Below are 18,457 nucleotides of genomic sequence, written 5' to 3' on the forward strand. Positions count from 1 at the left end.
GTTTCATTTTCGCATTCATTGTGAAGCTTATTCCCGCCCGCCTCACGGAGAACCCTGCGCACACCTTTGCTAATCATGCCCTGATGTCAAGCCAGTAATTTTCACCCTTTCCAGTAACCCACGCTTGTAGTGTTGTTCGGGGATGAAGTCTTGTGAACCGTGGTGAATTCGAGGAAACGGCAAGGCGTCTGCAGACAGACCCGCGGGGTTCTCCGTCGAGCGTGCGAAGTCGCTCGTGCACAGTCGCGACCCCAACACAAAAGGGAGGAAAAAAGATAATGCCTCTTACGACCAAGCAAGCACGTGAGACAGGTTGCCAGAGGATTGAGCAGTGGGGATAAACTATTGAAACTAAGTTGGAGTTTGCTACACTGCAGGAACACTCGCGCCATCTCTTGTACTGCTGTGCCACTACGTCGACCCCGCGCCGGCGCCAATCGGTTGAAGCTGGCATCAGAGCCATGCGGGACAGATTACCTTACGGGACGCGCGGCAGGCCTGCGTCCCACTCGTAGTATATTACTGCCCTGTTTTTTTCGCGTAAGAGATGAACTACAGTTGAAACCCGCAATAACGAAATCGGAGGGGGAAAGCACAAAATTTCGCTCTTGCGAGAATTTCGTTGCTGCGGGAATGCGGCAGACAAGACATGGAATTTACAAAAAAACACATTTTATTTCCAAAAGTCAGTAAGTTTGCTTTGGCGGGCCTTACCATGCAGCAATTTCATGCCTCTCGATCGGGAATCTCGTTTGCTACGGCACAAAGTTCGCCCCATGCACTGGTCAGTGACGGCGGCACTGCGCTGTCAGCAGTACCGTCATCAAGTGCGCCTACAGGCGAACCTTCTTCCGGCTCCGCTGGTCAGCGCGGATCAGCGCAGAATCGTGGACAGCGAGCTGCACGCAAGGCGATGTCTATTTTTTTCCTGCCCTTTTCCACCTCACTGATGATTGCAGGCTTATTTTCCAGCGTGATGAACTTCCGCTTTTTCTTTGGAGACGGCATCTTCGCAGGCAGTGAAAACGGACGAAACAATCGCAGCACACAGTTCACGTTGCACCAAGCGACCAAGGAAACGCTCCAGAAATGGCTCCACACACGCGACCTTGAGCGCGCAAAGCCGACGAAGCCAAGCGCAGAGGCAAGCAAACGAACGAAACTCCATGCCGAATGCGGATTTGGCTAGGTAGTCCGCGATAACGAGCAGGTGTTTCGACAAGGCATCATCATCATCATTGTCGCCAGCTTTATGTTGTTTGTAAACAATGATGGCGGCTGCTTCTCAAGTGCGCTGTAGCGATAGTTTTGCACAATTTAAGTGTAGCATGATTGCATTTCAGCAGTTTTCGAATGTAGTTAATGTTGCGAGAGCAGATTATTTGCGCACTCGTGTTTCAAAAATTTCGTTAATGAGGGACTGCGGTATGAATATCTTTCGTAGTCGCGAGATACGAAATGCATTGACTCCTATGGGCGTTCGCCGGTGCTCCGAAAATATTTCGTTGCGGTGAGAATTTCGTTCCCTCGGGATTTCGTTATCGCGGGTTTCGACTGTACACGGTTGCTGCAGACGCGATACTGCGCCAAGTAATCTGGCAGGGCTTGACTATGCTTTCAGTTTAGTCAAGCAGGTAAGGTATCCGCTCAGCTTCCACGTGCAGTGGTTCGGGATTTGACTAAATAATGACGCGTAAAGCGAGATAATAACTTCGACGTTACAGGCAGATGTTTGTACTCTCAGTTCAGCAATTAACTTTTCGCAAACAAGACTTTAGGGCTGTCTCTGGCTTGTGCGCACTTTGCCTCCAGGCCTTCATCTTCTTGCATAACGTCAATCGCGAATGTGCCACTCGCGGGCTTCGTTCTGGAGCATGTAGACAATGAAATAACCAAGATATACTTGTGCAAAAAAAGACAGTGACATATAGAAATACGGAAGCGCGGATAATTGCGGATACGTTTAGTAAAAGGGGATGCCTTACAAAGGAGTCAGACGTGCTCGTAGGGGCCACAATGACAAGATAACTTTAGGTAAAACGGTTTATTTTCATTTTCATCTACGTCTTAGCGTTTCGGCAAGCGTCTTCGCACGCCTGCGACGTGTTGAATCGGTTGAGCCCGTCCATGCACAGGTGGCCTCGGAGTACGGACGCTGACGCACTCAAGCAACGAATGCCTTCCGGAGAACGGACCGCAAAGTACGGAAATCGTAGCTGCTCGTGCTCGCAGTCGACCGGTCGGGGTAAGGAGCACGCCGTGTACTGTGGGCTTGAACAGCGATTGGTGCAGTCGGAGGCCGTGGTGAACACCAGGCTGTCATTGGACGGGCATCGTCCAGAGGGAAAATCCCACGGAGTGCACCTCTTGCCGTCAAAGTACCACGGGGATGACTTCATGTCGTCACTGGAAAGACGAAGATGCAACGCCTTCATTTAAGTCTCAGCGGTGTGCCCAGTCGGGATTAGGAAATGTCGTTATCAATCAGTGACGTTTCTTGTTTCGCTGCTAGGCAGGCCCGTAGCCAGGGGGGGGGGGGGAGGGGGGGCCTAGGGGCCCCGGTACTCCCCCCCCCCCCGAAATTTTGGTGAAGTACGTGTTTTTACCAAAAATAAATAATAAAATAGGCGTTTTTCTCAAATAGTCAAGGTGTTCAACAAGTGCCCCCCCCCCTTCCCCCGAAAAAAATTCCTGGCTACAGGCCTGTAGCTAGACCAATTCGCCTGTCGGAATAGTCGTTTGACAACGACGGTAGTTTATCCTCGCTTGGCACTATTTTTCCACAGCTGAATTTTCTGCGCCGATGGCCCAGCGCTTGTCGATCCGCTACCGGAGGAAGGGGAACTCCCTCGGTGGTACCGCGGCCTCCGAGATTAGCTCGGGCAACGGCGCGTTGCCGGAACTAATCACAGAGGCCACCGTTGTGTACCGCTGATACCTCCATACTCTTTTCTTCCAGAGTTGCTGCAGAGCGCTGGAGCCGCACGCAACGGCTTCTACTTTTCTTTCTGAATTCGTATGAAACGTTCAGAAGTGGTCGAACCAAAGATGTCTCTAACCAACGTGTCGACAAGAGGACTTGTGCTCAGCTAGTCAAGTGCTTGATGGAAACACGCCGTCAATAATTTGCTTTGTTTTCCGTCACAGTAAATCGTAAATCTATCTCATCCACATTGGCCTAACATAATATGTCGTCTCATAGAGTAGCACCACGAAAGTCGAAATGTTCAAAAACGAGTTGGCTTAGTTTTTGTTGGCGAAGTAAAGTGGAGGGGCATGTGTGCATCCGATTCTGTCAAGTGGTAGCAAAAATAGACGGACATCTTCCCGTCCCATTGAGCAGCGGTTGTAAATAGCGATGGCATATTTAACAAAGAAAAACTAAGATGAGATACGGTCGCGAGCGCCGAAAATCAAGCAATAGAAAAATTAAACATAAAGAAGAAGTAACTCAATTGTACTAACAGACTCATTGCCTTCATGCACTACCACACAAAGCCCGCTCGGTGGCTACATCGTTGAACTCTTCCATATGAGGGCATGGGTTTGACTGTCAATCGCCGGTTGCATTTCGATAGAGACGGCATCCGAACCGCGCCCGTACCGCAAATACGACATCTTACAGTACGAGAAGGTGCAGAAGAAGAGAAGTCGGGACAGTCATGATTCTTGTTCTTCTTTGCTACACCCTTAAGGTTTTTCTTCTTACTTACTCAAGTAGCCCCAGTTTCGGTTTTAAATCGTGTACTATGCTTGGAGTGCGCAGTTGCCGAACCGAAGTGGTCAAAATTGATCCGGAACCCCACGCCACAGCGTTCCTTAAAGTCAACTTTGCAGCTTTAGAAGGTTAGACCAGCGTTATATTATAACCAAGCTATTTTCACAGCACTCGAATAAATGTACATAGAGTAGAGCTATATTTTAAAACACGTGGACATAGGACCGTATACTGGGCGATGTCTGGGCACGTTAAGGAATCCCGGGTGATCAGAATTACTCAGAGATCTCCATTACGACGTGCCTCATAACCACAGACTTGTGAGAAAAGCAATTTCGCAAAGGTGAGCAAATGCGTGCTGTCGTGTATTTTCCGAAAAAAAACAGCCATGTAGTACTTTTCCAAGTAGCACGCCGCTTCCTGCATGTGGCCCAGTTGTTATTGAGCTCTTGACAATTAAATGAATTATTTGTATTTGCCCCCAGTGAAACCGAAATTAAGGGTAGACCCTGCTTCTGAAACATGTTTCTAGTTTTTGAGCGTATCATTATGAAACTTTCACAGCTTATGTATTTTTATGTGCTGATTTCAAACATGCAATTATTATTCTAATACAATATGTAGTTTTGAAACTATTAAATAGTTTTTGTATTGTTAGGAGCAGGCTTTATTTCTAAACTGTGAGAGCTATCAAGCAAATCAGCCTATCGCAATAACCTGGAATCAATGCTGTATGCAATAAGGCGAGAATGGATGTTCTAAGCCCATTTGAACAAAAGTTATGGTATGTTGAACATTCCCAGCTTGATCCCAGTTTGACCGAGCTCGAAATCACTGACTTGCCGAGTGTTCAACGTACTATAACTTTTGTTCAATTGGGCCTAGAACATCCATTCTTGTTTTATTGCAAACAGTATTCATTTCAGCTTATTGTGATATGCTGATGTGCTTTATAACTCTTACAATTTATAAATAAATCTTGCTCCCAACCCTTACAAAAATAGATTTGGACAATCTATAGACTGTCTAAGCCCATTTTTAGACAGTCTATAGACTGTCTACGTACATTTTTGTAAGGGAACAATATACATGAAATATTTGATATTTTGAAAACAGCGTAGTGTACTAGAAAAATAATTGCATCATTGAAATCAGGACATAAAAAATACATAAGCTGCGTAAGTTTCATAAAAAATGTACTCACAAACAAAGAAATATGTCTCTGAAGCAGGGTCCCCCCTTAATGACGGCGACTAAATAGCCTTGCCTTTTGCAAACGGCGAACAGTGGCTTCTCCAGGCAGTTTAGATGGGGCCGTTCAGAGCGCACGCAGCGCATCTCGCATCGGAGTTTCGAGGAGAACTTGTTCCGGCCTCGGTTGCATAACTGGACGAGGTTTTCGGACGCGAGCATGCAGGCGTCCGCGAAACCGCTGTAGAAGTATTCCGGCTTGCCGCCCGTGCAGTAGGTGTGAGATGGCTCCTGGCAGCCGGGTAAAGTCTGGGAATGAAGAGCAAATGGTGACAGCTCGTCACAAAACCTTTAAAGGGTAACAGAACAAAAAAGAAAAATTGGGACAGCTGGCCACTAGTGGTGCGAAGACTGAGGAAAGAGCGGAACTGTTGGCGTTACCCTCCTCCTTTCTCTCCTTCTGAACCTCACTTCCCTTTGCCACCCCTTGCTACAGATTTTCTAAGTATGGCTATGCTATGTCGGTATCGCGTTTCATTAGTTTTGCATATCGATAGGTATTTATTCGTTATCGATCGGTATGAATTAGCCCGATGAAGTCTAAAGTGGCCAAGCAATGCTCATCTGGTTTCGTCGAGGTCGCAATCGGCATCGGCTAGTTATTGATCAGTAGCGATTGGTTATCGATTAGCTATCGATCAGTATTAAACGTGTGTCTAAGCTAAAGCGAGCGTTTCGTGGCATTTCCATAATTTATTGTGTATCGATTGTTATCGATGCGTATTGATTGACTATCGATTACATATCGATCGGTATCAAGTGCGTACCCAAGCTCAAACGAGCATAGCCTTGCGTTTCCCGCGCTTTTGGCGCGGCGACACAAGTAGCTAGGGGTTGCCATGGCGGCGCGCAGCGACGGCATCGCTCGGCGAAGCTTTCCAGTCCACGAATAATACCTTAAGCGCGGCTTCGACAGTTTCCCTATTAAAATTTGCGGGTGGCGTCTTGCGTCAGAACAAGAGCATAAGTGCTGAAAATGCTAAATACAAGCTGTTTTGACAAAAAAAAGAAGGAAAATGAGAAACATCTTTTTCTCTGCGATTTTCGGTTGCGCCCTGACTCCCAGCTGCCGCCAATAGAAGCTGCGAAAGTTAGCTGAGCAACGACTTTTTTTTCCGATGTAATCTCACTGAGAATTCATTTCCAGCGTTTTCGTAAAATCTTAAGATTTAGCTTCACTATCCCTTTAAGTAAAGTTAGCTTGTATTTTACGTGTGGCACAATCGCAAAAGATAATCTAGTGGGTGCGAAAAAACTAAAACGTTGCTTGCCCGGATCTATCTAGTTTTTAAAAGTATCCATAATGAATTCTTTGGCGCCATGGTTTACGCCTTTGTTGAGGCGCTTGGCTATCTCCTATTTGCATGGCCGCTGAGCGATGACAGTTACTTTTATGCCCTTATTCAAATTTTCAATACTCAGAAAATCGATAGAAAGGCGTAAGAATAATTTTTTTCGCCGATGTTTGAGTGTCATTATTTAGGACAATACAATTATGGTGTGTTGCCTTGGCGCTCGGAATAAGGGAAGTAGTATCCTCACTGTGCGTTGGTCTCGTGGGTAGGAAATGGCGTATTGACTAGTGCAGCAATGATTATCAGCCATATTAGGGCCGAAACGTTGCTGTACATAAAGGACACTGCCATATGAACTAACTCAGAAGTGACATCTCAGCACTGAAGAAGTGAACAGCGTGCTTGAATATATGTGGCCATTACACGGGCGCTGGGTGCAAACGCGGCAGTGACCATACGCACATGACACTTCGTCATACTTTAACACGGCATAGATCACTCCAATCGGTGACTGTTGCATGTGGTGAGCAATTCGTTTGATACGCGGATGAACACTGAAACAGCGTTTTCCTCGACATAAATCATCTCGACAGAAGTGAAGAAATAGTCGCGCACTCACGGTCTTAGTGTTGGACGGCGGGGATGTCACGCTCTCCGGCTTTGTTATGCTGGCCCGACGAAGATGATGGCTGCGGCGTTCACCGCGGCGTCTAGCACGAACAACACGCGGGGCTTTGCCGAAGCTCGACTGGCCTGCCCCTACATCACGGCCAGAGTCCCCTTCGAATGTGCCGTGATTGTGAGCACTTCGAAACGTTGCCCTGGGGAGGAGAGGTGGTAGCACAAATGTGCTGATGAGCAATATACATAGAAGAATGGTCTAAAACGCAGTTGTAGGGCTCGGGAGAGGGGTTAATTATTGTATTAGGCATAACGCATTGCAAAGTTCGAATGACAGAAAGCTGAGATTATTGTTAAGGATTCATCATGAAAGAAGGTAAGGTGTGCAAACACGGACACAACAGGACAAGATAACACAAAACAAACCGCGACTGTCAACTGAAATGGCGCACAGCGGCGGAAAAGAAAGAAAGCTTATATGCGCATGCTCAGGCGTGGTAGCGCCAGCTGTGAATCCGGGAGACGCGGGGTTCTGCGTGAGAGGCAGCTGTTTAAGTATTTTTCATTTCTTCTTTATGTAAAAAAATTTAATGCTGGCTCGCGCACGCGTTTACATTATTATCGATAAGTCAGGTCTCACCATTAGGCGCGTTTCTAAATACTTGTGCTTGTATAGCATTGCGCATCTATAGAAATTTGGCGTGAACTTACACTCTCGACAATGTAAAGAGAGATTAGATGTTGAAAATTTGGTTCACTTTTCATTAATCTCTGATTAACACACCGGCCTTCCTGTCATACGTAGAAGCGGCCATATGGTCACGTGTCATATGTTCCTATGTGATATATTCGTATGTTCGACGTTCATATGTCATAGCTATGATTGTGCCTTTCCAGACTCCTTAACTATTTGTTCCTTGAATTTCACTTCGTCTCGCGATGTATCTTGTGCTCTTCGATAAGGCTTTCAGATAACTATACTAACACACTACTTGAACTTTACTATCTTAACTATAACAATATTATATATCCCTATCTATCACTATACTAACTACAGCTGTACAATCAGCTATACTATCTTGAACTCTTCGGCAAGACTTTCAGATAAAAATTATACTAACGTTTCATTACGGTCTTAGATGCGACTGCTTCACAAGTGCAACTCGATACCTTACTATGGGCACCCAAGACATTAATATTCAGCCTTTCCCCTTGTCCGATTGCAGGCTGAAGTTGCTTACCTTGTTCTATTCGTTCATGCGCATCCCGAAATTCTGTATCCGCCATCCAAGACATGTATCCATATCACATCCTTCTCTGGTGGACAGTTTGTATTTGTTTAATTAGTAGTTTATTCTTATCACTGTATAATTTGGCTTTGTTTACTCACTTCTGTTAACGAAACCTTGCCTCTGAGGTTAATGCGCCGTAGTACGCGCAAACATAAGGAATGAATGTGGCCTGACTTGAGAAGCTCTAACCTGGGGCGGACGGCCGCGATCGTCGGCTGCAGAAACAACCTTCGGGGCGTCATCATCCTCTCAACCTCGCTGAGCCCGGCACCATCGTGCGTGGTGTGCGGAGTCGCCTGCGACGCGTCTGCCGGCACCGGCAGTATGTCGTTCATCCGGAGCACAGTCGTGACTGCCGTGCCCAAGAGCAGGGACGTCAGTATCATCAGTCCGACCACGGGCAGGCACGACTGCCAGGCAGAACGCGCCGGAGCTGGCGACTCCTCGGCACCGCCGTCACCGCCGTCACCGCCGTGGCTACCGCTGCGGTCCTCGCGCGTCACAGCCGTGAAACAGCCGGGGTCTTCCAGGGAGTTGGTGGACACAGATTCCGTCCACCAGGCGGGTGCCATGTACATCGAGGGGTGGCTGGCAACGTCGTTGCTGCGTTTTTTTGTGAAGGGGCCAGCTTATTTTTAGCGAAAAAAAAACGAGGTTTCGGTGGAACGATCTCGATAATTGGCACCACTTTATGAAACGGACGGTGATCACTAACCGCGTGTTCTGTTATTTACTTTAAATAAATGTCCGCTTCACATCATTGTAATTACCACTACTCATGTGCACCGGTCTGCACAGTATATAGTCAAGCATTACACGAATATGCCTACGACCGCTACTTATGAAAAGCATATCATCCCACTGCAGCGTGCACTTCACTTCAATAAATCTGACGTCTGTGCTTTAACGTTCGTCCAGACGTTACGTCGGACGATGAGCTACTCTTCAAAGGCCAATGTACTCTGCGTGCATGTACAGAACAATTTACACAAAGAGGTCGATCCATCTCGCAAAGCTTGGATCAAACAAAAAACCCCGGCATAGGCTGCTGTCTGCTTCACAAGAAACTGATTCCCACAGTGCATGGGATTTACTTTGTTGTTTTTTTTATCAAGGTTGCTTGGCCTTTTGCTTCTCAATGTTGCATATTTAAACACCTGCATTTCGCGCCATCGTATGGCGGCGGGCGCACGACCGGCCCTAGCCGATAAAAACAAGCATAAATCATATTTCTGTACAAAACATCTTTTCAAAATTGACTCACGACTATACATGTATCCTCTGTGTCCACAGGGTAAACATAATTGTGCGCGGGTGGTTTTCTCCCATTTCTGTGCAGTAGTGTTCAAAAGCCAAAGTGAAAATTGACTTTCGAGTGAACTGACGAGCCTTGTTACGTAGTGCGACCTGGGTCCACTTTTGAATGTGGTGTCACAATAGGAAAGACACTACCATCTTTGACGGGGTGCTGAACGTGCCGCATTCCAGGAGCAACAGTGCGAGTAAATTGATTCTACGGCACAATGTGTACAAACGTTGATAAGCCGCGCATTCGATTCTTTTTGCGAACAAACGTAGCTTTGTTGACGGCCGAACAAATAAATATTTAATTGGTTTGCATTTCTGATGACCCTAAAGAACATTCACGACGCGTAATCCTACCTGCTTGCGTGACCCTTCATGTAATCTCCAGTGCTTCAGGAGTAAAGTGATAATATTGACACACAGTCATTGACAGTCCATCATAACTCGTAAATGATGGGATATAAAAGATATGCACTGAACCATCCTGGTGAAATTTTAGGAGCGTGAAAATTAAGTACCTAACTTTGGGCATATTAAAATACCATCTATGAGATTCGAATTGGTGGTGCTGCAAAATATTCATAGGTCCTAGGAAGCTATATGTCATGCCGCACAATACGGAAATGTTGCCAGAATATTCTAGTTGATCTCTATTCTGTGGAAATGAGTCAAACTAGTATTTTTTGTGAGATATCAATATTTTCGCCTAGTTTACCTTCATCTAAGCTGCATGGCACCATGAGCCAAGAAATCACATTGAGCGCGCCAGTAGGTGCTGGGGGCAAACATTTCCTTAACTGTCTGAAACATGCTACGTTAACATAAATATTTTGCGTTTGGCGTGTGTGGAGATACGGTCTTCACGGAGTGAATCATATCAGTCACCTTGAACTCGGCGGCACAACAGCAAAGCCACTAAGCTAACATGAGATATATAGTGAACGGTGTTAACGGTATTGCCGGCTTGTTACGCGATGACAATCGGAAAGTAGGCTTTGGGAGGGATACTGACGTTCAAATCTCCGCTGTGACGATGCATACTTTCGCGAGTTGTATGATGCGCACATGTTTGAAAAGGAAACAATGCTGTAGTATGCACTTATACAGCATTTCTTTTGCAGACACAGAGGGTGACAACGTTTGTAAAGTCATATAGGCAGCTGCGTGTGATTTCGTTCCCCAATGGGCGGGATGATACCAGAACGGTCACGTGAGTTGATTTAGTTCGAAGTGGAAATCCGGGAAAGCAATTTGCTTCCTAAGAACCTATGCTCGACAGAGGTGACATCAAAATTGTTGCGAACAGTAATGACCCTACATAACAGATGTTTCATTAAAAATGAGAGGACCCAGTTGTGAATTAGACCCTAATTTCCCACACACATTCATTATGAGGCAAGACGACTTCGTCCACTTCATGATTGCATCCGCTACGCAATAACCCGTACTTTCAAAGTGAATGTTGTTATCAAGCCTCTGAGCTTTTACTGTTGACAATTTGTGAAGCAAACGCGAGAATTTCTGCACAACGCATAACGTCCCGCAGCTCCGGGCAACTATAAAAACAAGACGTTTACTCACAGTATATGTCTGAATTAAGTTTTCATGAGTTAACATTTCCTCCCCCCCCCCTTTTGGTATGGCGCCTTTGGGGTGAAAGAGAAACGGAAGCCAATTATGCAGGCCCTTATTAATTTGTCTTGTGTTTGTCTCAATTACTAATCCCCTCAGTTAAACGTGTGTGATGCGAAAAGCATAAAAAGTCATTGCCCGTCATGACAGTCTAGCGGCTAACGTATTGCTCTGCTAAGCTCGATGACATGGGTTAGATTCCCAGTCTCAGCAGTCGCATTTCAATGGACATTAATTTCGCATTTCAATGGACACTAATTGCGGAAACACCCTTACATATAGGTCCAACTTAAAGATACCCAAGTGGCCAAAATTATAGAAGGACGTGCATTTGGGTGAGTTGGTGATCAGTCATGTTGTGAAGAACAGCGCGGTATTCTAAACGTGAAGAAAACGAATAGGAAAAACACAGGACGAGCGTTGACTATCAACTAAAGGTTCATTGGAAAATGTCGCATCCATACATAGAGATTCGTTGCAACTGCTCATGCGCATATATGATCAAGTGTCCGTAACGCTCACATAATCCAATAAGACACTTACATGTACATATTGTTGTGTATTATGAGTTATGAAGAAACTTAAGCTCTTTACCATGAAGATATACGGCACCTTGAGTGACACATTCCTCTCCTAACATATTAATGCTGCACGCTTCTACTATTTCTAACTCGTTAGCACTCGTCCGATATTTTTCCTGTTCTTTTGTCCACGCTTACAATTCGGCGCTGTTCCTGACAACATGGTCAAAATTATTTCCGAGTACCGCACCACGGCGTGCCTAATAATCATATCGTAGGTTTCGCTTGCAAAACATCAGAACTTACATACAAAGGGTTCATGCGGCGATTAACATACTTGTACGTGGGGTTCCCGTAAGTAGTGTCGGTCATCCTGACCATCGTCGCATCCTCGCTCGAGAACTGGCTCCCCCAGTAAGAGGACGAGCTGTCGATGCACGCGTAGAAATCCTGAGAGCTCGACAGAACCCTTTGCAGTGGGAGTCCCCCTGGTCTTGTCCGCCGGGACGGGACAGGGACATCGTCTACGACTTGACGACGGGCGGGCCGGAGCACTTCCCTGGTCTCGCTGGACCTCGGATCGAAGAAGTGCTGCCGTGGCGTCAATACCGGAGGAGCGACCAGGAAGGACCGTTGGCTGTCAAGCCTGCGCTCCGGTGCCACCTCCAGCCATGATGGTTCGTTGGCGACGTTCGGTCCTTGACGAGGTGGTGATCGCTGGTGGCCGCGTCTGGGCACGACGTATGTCAAGGCGCCGAACGATGGTTTCTTACTGCCTACTCTGCGGGGCATCGTTTTCTTATAATTAGACGTCAAATCAAGCCGAGAGTTACGTGAACCAACCGATCAAGCGGCCGAGCGGGCTCAAACTTCTTTCACGTTCGCTCGTGCAGTTGATGTTGATGTGGCGGGGTGACGGCACATACCCACGGGTCGTTTTCGCCCGAGATCGAGGAACTAATTCTGAAAGGAAGCTTGAGCAGCTAGCCAACAATCCGTAAGACAAATAAATGTATGTTAAAAAGGACAAATTTACAGCGGAAGCATCGCTGATTACATGGCGTACGAAATACTTCAGTGAATTTGCGGCAGACATTGCCGAGTCTGTCTGCCGCAAGTTCACTGAAGTATTTCGTACGCCATGTAATCAGCGATGCTTCCGCTGTAAGTTTGAGCCCGCTCGGCCGCTTGATCGGTTGGTTCACGTAACTCTCGGCTTGATTTTTTGATTTTTTGAGATTACGTGCTAGTTCACGCCCCGACGGACCTAAATAAAGTTTTTCCATACCATACCATTGCCGAGAACTTCTGCCGAGTCCAGACTGAGCAGCTACAAAAAGAGGAAGAATAAATGAGGAACAATCTGCAAAAACATCAGACGAAATCGAAAACTTGTGCAAGAAAAGCAGCGTCACACTCCTACGAGCAATGCAGCTACAGCTTTTTTCGCTTGAATCACCAGACTTATTTCTATGGCAGAATGGCAGGAAAGCTGTGCTTCACTTCGCCGAAGAAAATGGAGATGCAGATAGCTACATGCGAGCAGTTACGTTTAAATGATGGCCCAAACAGAGAGATTTTTTTGCCGGGCGATAAATGTTGTAGTTGCGAAAAATAATTGCTATATGAGGTTATGAACCGGGTTTATGTTGGTCGCATAATATGCATCTTGGAGGGCCCTTGAACCTACTATTGTGGTAATGTGTTGTACAGCGGTTTACTTCCTGTTGATATGTTTACGGTGTAGAAATATTTACGTGAGTGGCGACAATATGTAGTTTTTAAACGGCGAACAGTCGGCAATGACTCATGTTACGTCAGGGGTACCTCAGGGATCAGTTCTAGGACCCCCTTCTTTCCTTACATTATATAAATGACATTAATGAAAACGCACAATCTCATATGAGGCTATTTGCAGACGACTGCATATTATACCGTAAAATTACCTCTGAAGCCGAATGCTCCGTGATCCAAAACTGCTTATGCGCGATACACGCGTGGTGTGAGCGATGGGAAATGAAACTGAACCTTAAGAAAAAGGTGTGCCTGAGGTTCTCCAGAGAAAAAACCGGCAGATCCCACGCACTGTGGGAATCGATGTAATGCGAAGCAGCCGGCAAAAAGCTGCATACATCGCCTTGTTTGTCTTTGAGCCAAATGAAATCGTTCATGCCATGGTATCTAGTTCACCATATATGGCATGTTTGCCATGCACGTATGTATGCACGGTACGGTGTATCACTGCACCTGGGAATGTCCACAACCACCGGGCTGCCGCCCTATTCCTTCACCCTCACAATCCTCCTGGGAGACTGCGCTGACTAGCTCAGAGCCGCAGGAGCAGCGTCGGCTGATCCAGCGGGCACGTGGTGTGGCGCGAGCCAATGGGGCCCTGAACTAAGGGCTCCACCCAACGAGGATAATCCTTGAGGCCTCCACAAATAAAAGTTTTTTCTCTCTCTCTCTGGTATATACCATGCTTATGAAACGTATCTTCTGGTATATACAATGCATGACCTGTCATTTATGTTCATCAAGCACTCGTGTCATGCCATGCACTTTTTTGGTATATATCCAGTTAACAAAACGGCCGGAAGCGCATCATGACAGTGTCATGTAAATCATACCATACATGACATGCATATAAAATGATTCGCATGTTAGGACCGGTCACTTATGTTCGTCATACAGTCACATCGAGCAATACCAATTTTGGTGTGTATGAAACGAGCGAAATGGCCGCGAGTGCACCATGAGTGTGGCATGTAAATCATGCCATACACGACATACATGACATGGTTTTCATGTTACCACCAGTAACTTATGTTCGTAATAAAGTCGGGTCCCGCAATACCACTTTTGGTGTATATCAAGCTAGCGAAACGGCCGCGAATGCACCATGAGCGTGGCATGTTAATCATGACATACATGACATGCATGTCATGGTTTTCATGTTACCACCTGCAATTCATGTTCTTCACGCAATCAAAGCGCGCAAGACTAATTTTGGTGTATATCAATCTAGCGAAACGGCCACGAGTGCGCCATGAGCGTGGCATGTAAATCATGTCATACATGTCATGATTTTCATGTTACCACCTCTCATTTACGTTCGTCATACAGTCGCGTCGCGCAATACCAGTTTCAGTGTATATCAAGCTAGCGAAACGGCCGTGAATGTCCCATGAGCGTGGCATGTAAATCATGACATGCATGTCATGGCTTTCATGTTACCAACTGTTGTTCATGTTCTTCATACAGTCACATCGCGCAATACCAATTTTGGTGTATATAAAACTAGCGAAAGGGGCGCGAATTCACCATGAGCGTGGCATATAAATCATGACATACATGACATGCATGTCATAGTTTTCATGTTACCACCTGTTATTCATGTTCTTCATACAGTCACATAGCGCAATACCAATTTTGGTGTATATCAATCTAGCCAAACGGCCGCGAGCGCACCGTGAGCATGGCATGTAAATCATGCCGTAAATGATCTGTATTTCATGATTTTCAAGTTACCACCTGTCAATTATATTTTTCATACAGTGACGTCGCGCAACACCAATTTTGGTGTATATTAAGCGAGCGAAACGGCCGGGAAAGCACCATGAGCGCGGCATGTAAATCATGACATACATGACATGCATGTCATGGCTTTCATGTTACCACCTCTTATTCATGCTCTTCATACAGTCACATCGCTCAATACCAATCTCGGTTTATATCAAGTTAGCGAAACGGCCGCGAATGCACTATGAGCGTGGCATGTAAATTATGACATACATGACATGCATGTCATGTTTTTCATGTTACCACCTTCTATTTATGTTCTTCATACAGTCACATCACGCAATGACAATTTTGGTGTATATCAATCTAGCGAAAAGGCCGCGAGTGCGCCATGATTGTAGCATGTAAATCATGTCGTACATGATATGAATATCATGATTTTCAAGTTACCACATGTCCGTTATGTTCGTCATACAGAAATGTCTCGTCATACCAGTTTTAGTATATATCCATTCACTTAAACGGCAGATAGCGCCCCGAGACCATGTCATGTAAATCATGCTGCACATGACAGGCCTGTCATGATTTGCACGTTAGGACCTGTCATTATGTTCGTCATGAATTCTTGTCACGCCATACCAATTTTGATATATATGAAATTGACGGAACTGCCGGAGGAGCCCCAAGGCCGTGGAATGTAAATCATGCTGTTCATGACATGCATGTCATGATTTTCATGATATGACTTGTCATTTATGTTCGTAATACGGTCATGTTATGCCATACCAATTTTGGTATACATCCTTTAACGAAACGGCCAGGAGAGTACAAAGTCGTAGGCGGATAGATAGATAGATAGATAGATAGATAGATAGATAGATAGATAGATAGATAGATAGATAGATAGATAGATAGATAGATAGATAGATAGATAGATAGATAGATAGATAGATAGATAGATAGATAGATAGATACGCTCAAAGTCGCAGAAGTTCGCTAAGAAATGGTTTACATTTAAAAAGCCCAGGTGAATTTGAATACGGAATAAACTGCTCTCCGGTAAAAATGGTATACGAATTTTACTTTTGCCCCTCTTTATCATGGAATCAGCATGTGAATTATACCGTATAGGTAAAGCTTGTCGGAGATGGGGATTTTTACGACGAAATGCACGGGCATTTCCACAGGAAACCCGGGAGTTATTATATAGATCATTAATTAGTAAAATAGGTGCTGGAATACGCGTTCTGTGTGTGGGACCCTTCAACAGCATCAAACAAGGAAATATTAGAAAATGATCAGTCCATGGCGGCAAGATATGTGCTTAGTCAACGCCTCCTCTAGAAAGATGCCTGCGGAGTCGCTGGCTATCCCATTGTAGCAGTCCTGCCTTGAGTTGTGGTCGCTTGTCGAGAGATGGCGCCACGTTCTCCCCTATTCTTTTCAATGGACCTGGTGTGGTGTGACGTCGAGGGGGGTAATGTGCGCATGCGCAAATGTGTGTTGCAAGCGGCCACCGCAAGGATCGCCAGCTACTGCCCTCATTAGAAACGGTGAAGGAGGGAAAGGGTAGGGCAGGAGGTTTGTGGCTCGCGCGGCAGGCATCTTTCTAGAGGAGGCGTTGGCTTAGTATACCCATGTATGACAGACAGTTTAGTGCAACGGAATCTAAGGCGATATTAAACTGGAAGTCTCTGCAGCATCGAAGAGCGTCATTTCGACTGAAGCTGTTACAGAGCATATAATATTTTCATACTCGAATTTCCCGTGACATATACATTAACCGGCCTCGCTACATATCAGCAAGGAAAGATCCCGACCACAAGATAAGAGAATATAAATGCGATACATCGACCTTCACCAGCTCTTTCTTTCCAAGAACTATGAGTCAGTGGAATCGACTTCCTTCCACAATTGTAAGGATTTATTCTACTGATATGTTCTTTTCTGCAATAAAAAATGATTTATTCTTTCGACAACTAAGCCTAAAAAATTGTGCGATCCCCTGGCAATCACCGTGATCTTGTACCGTATCTTATTTGTAAACTATGTTGTTTTCTTTAAGTGCTTCCTTTGTACCTTGTACTGTACTATATTGCACTGCCGCGGTTTGTTGTAATTGTCATTAACTGTTATCATTGTCATTAACATTGTCATTAGCCCTTATCATTGTGCTTTGTGCTTCTTTTTTTTTAAGCTCGTTGTCCTAACGCATATGACATTTGTGACATACCTGTGTCCGACGCAGCTGTGTATGTTTGTGTTGGCGTCGAGTAATGTACATTTTTCATTTGCACAAATTTATGTAAACCTACAGTTTCATGTTTGCGATTTTTCTGTATCCCCCCCCCCCCCATTGTAATGCCTGTATGGGCGCTGTGGGTACTACATAAAAATAAAATAAATAAGATGCTGCATTAAGGAAAAAAAGTGAGGTAATAAGTAATGCGTTGGTGCGGGGGAGGGGGGAAAGTACAGGCATTGGAAAATGTTTATGGAAAGAGATATTGTCCTATTGGCCGAAAGAGTTACGACGATGCGCAATGAATAGCGTTCATATTTGGATTTTGGGTACGGTGGCAGCGTAGCTGGTACGAAAAGACAACACCACAAAACATCAAAATGCTGTGTTGAGTACACAGTGGGCTTATGTCTTTCTGCCTCCCTGCAATCTTCTTATTATAACTGACTTATATAGCAGCAGAGCTTAAACTCTCGTCTTGCTCCCATGTAGCGCCGCGCAAAGATTTGCGGGGATAATAGTGCGTCTTGAACGCGTGTGTACATCTTGTGCCAGTCCTACTGTACGGCTGTGAATCTTGTGGGTTGCAGACATGGTATTACGACAACGTAATTATTTAACAAACGTAATTTTGAAGAAAGTTCTGAAAAAACTGAACCAAACATCACTCTTACAACACATGAAACTAGTGTTGCCTCGAAGCAGCTTGTTACAATACAAGCCACAATACCATAAAAACGATAGGTTACCGCTGTTTTCTGACAGCAATGCTCGCCCAGCTTCAGCAGTGTTGCATCAGAATATTGTAACATGATTTAACGGAAAGTATACGAGGGCCTGATTAGGCTAAACACATCTAGCATTGCCCGACTGAAAAGATGCCAAGGAAGTCATAGAACAACAGGGAAAAGGAGTACAGGGAGCTGAGTGTAGCGCAGTTTTGAATGATGAATGAAAGGTAAACGCGCCACTGATACAGCTTGTAATGTTGACGGTAAATCCTTGGGAGCCAATATTTAGCAGGCAAACCTAAAAGAAGTCAAACAGGCTAGCTTAAGATA

This window comes from Rhipicephalus sanguineus, chromosome 6 (genome assembly GCF_013339695.2).
Source record: "Rhipicephalus sanguineus isolate Rsan-2018 chromosome 6, BIME_Rsan_1.4, whole genome shotgun sequence".
Classification (NCBI taxonomy): domain Eukaryota; kingdom Metazoa; phylum Arthropoda; class Arachnida; order Ixodida; family Ixodidae; genus Rhipicephalus; species Rhipicephalus sanguineus.